A 2,670-nucleotide genomic window follows, 5' to 3' on the forward strand; every position below is an offset into this window, starting at 1 on the left:
ATGCATACCTTCTGGCACACATATGATGCTGTTTCTCTATGCTACCCGCTCAGGATTAGAATGTCTGTCATGAAGCGTGTGGTTGTTTACATTTAATAGACAATGTTGCTAATTCTTTAAAATTTTTCCCTAGCTGGAGGATATATGCAGTATATCATATATATATATATATATAGAGAGAGAGAGATATCTCTCTCTCTATATATATATCTCTTATATCTTATTTTAGTTTCAACTTCATGTTTATCATGTGTTTATTGGTCATTGGATTTTCCATTTTGTGGGGTGCTTACCATTTTTCCTCTATTATCCTGTTTAATTTTATTTTACTTAATTGATCTGCAGAAGTTCTCTGTTCAGGATTTAAATCCTTTATTAGTTGCGTATGTTGAAAGTGTTCTCTCCCATTCTGTGGCTTTTCTTTTTCATTCTCTTTGTGATGTCTTTTGAAAAAATACAAGTTCTTGAGATGCCTAGGTGGCTCAGGCAGTTAAGTATCTGCCTTTGGCTCGGGTCATGATCCCAGGGTCCTGAGATCAAGCTGCACATCAGGCTCCTTGCTCAGCAGGGAGCCTGCTTCTCCCTCTGTCTGCTGCTCCCCCTGCTTATGCTCTCTATCTCTTGACAAATAAATAAATAAAATCTTTTTTAAAAAAAAAAGAAAAGTATAGGTTCTTAATTTTAGTATAGCTGAACTCTTTTAAGGAGTCCAGCATAGCCTCAATACAAAACTTAACAAGAATATTACAAGAGACAAAAGTATGAACAAATCTTTCAAGAACATAGATGCAAAAACTTCTAAATAAAATATTGATATGTAAAATCCTGCGTTAGGGGCTGGGAGTGGATTTACTACAAAGGGGCACAAGTGAAGTTTTCAGAACCATGTAAATGTTCCATATTTTTATTGTGATGGTTGTTAAATGACTATTACATGCATTGGTCAAAACACAGATTGGTACAACTAAGTTTGGTGAATTTTTATTTACCTCATTAAAGTGGATTAAAGATAATTTCAAAATATTTGTGAAAGCACGTATTCCCTCTATGAATTAGAAAATAGCATAATTAAACAATATATTAAGGCTACAAACGGAGTCCTTGGTAAACTAGTGCCAGAAATATCAAGAATCTGGATCTCCAACTTGGTGCTATTTTCACTTGAACACATTTCTCTTGCTTGTCAAAAAATAGCTTAAAATTATTGTTGATGATTTCAGACAAGCAATACACCATAAAACTAATTGGGGGATAAGATAATTCTGCACATTTGTTACTTAATTACAGTTGGCTAAGATGAAGATGATTGTTTTACATGGCCCACATAAGATTTCACTGGTAACAGAGATGAGGAAATCATCTTAGATTTCATACTGTGTTTGAATTCAGGGCCAAAGAGAGAGGTGCCAGATTTAGTACTGATACTTGCTTTGGCAGCATGGAAGCTCGTCTCAGTCTAGCTAAGTGTTTGTACAAATTCCATGGAAAGACTTTTACTGACTCAGCCTTTGTTGCGACACCTCAATATTTTTTTCATTTTTTGACAGGAGTTCATGCTCATTGTCTGTAGTGATTTGTGTAAGAGAAAGGAAAGAAAGAAAAGAAAGAAAGAAAGAAAGAAAGAAAGAAAGAAAGAAAGAAAGAAAGAAAAAGGAAAGAAGGAAGGAAGGAAGAAAGGAAAAGAAATAAAGGAAGATTCCAACATATCTAACATTGCATTATTAAGATTTCAGTGTGCCAAGAATTGTGTCTTTATAGTTGGAGCAAATTATCACCAGATGGCACATTTGCACATCTGGTAGCACAGAATGTACCATAAATCTCCAGCCAGTGCTCTGAATTGAGATACAAGTCTTTTTAAGTAAGCTTGCTATTGGCAGGATACAATTATATAACACAGTAATTTTCTCTTCTGTACCAGAAACAATGTATTACTTGAATATGCAAGTTTATGCTCAAAACCAAGAATTTTATTCAATTTTTAATTTCTTTCAAGCCAGCCTCAACTATTTTCAAGATGTAGTAGGCAACGTGAAAATAAATACAGCTTTTTTTTGGGGGGGGGGGGCCTTATAGAGATCAAGCTATAAAATAAATGTTTAAAAAAACACCGTAATTATAGTGGTACAAATAAAGTGTTATAAACCCTTTAAAAGATGTTAATTCTTCCATATTTTGGTTATTTTAAATAATACTGCAATAAACATGAGGTACATACATCTTTTCCAATTAATGTTTTTATTTTCCCAGTAGTAGAATTACTGAGTGATAGGGTAGTTCTATTTTTATTTATTGAGGAAACTCTATAGTGTTTTCTACAGTAGTTGCACCAATTTACATTCCCACCAACAGTGCATAGGGGTTCCTTTTTCTCCAATTTCACTTCAATACTTAAACTATTTCTTGTCTTCTACTAGCCATTCTGGCTAGTGTGAGGTGACATCTCATTATGGTTTTGATTTGCATTTCCTTGGTGAGTAGTGACATTGAGCATCTTTTCACGTGTCTGTTAGCCATCTATAAGTGTCCTTAGGAAAAATTTCTACTCAGGTTCTCTGCCCATTTTTAATCAGGTTGTTTTTGGGTGTTGAATTGTATAAGTTTTTATATATTTGGGTATTAACCTCTTATTGGATAGGGCCATCAATAGATGAATGGATAAAGAAAATG

This window comes from Mustela nivalis (genome assembly GCF_964662115.1).
Source record: "Mustela nivalis genome assembly, chromosome: 7".
NCBI lineage: Eukaryota > Metazoa > Chordata > Mammalia > Carnivora > Mustelidae > Mustela > Mustela nivalis.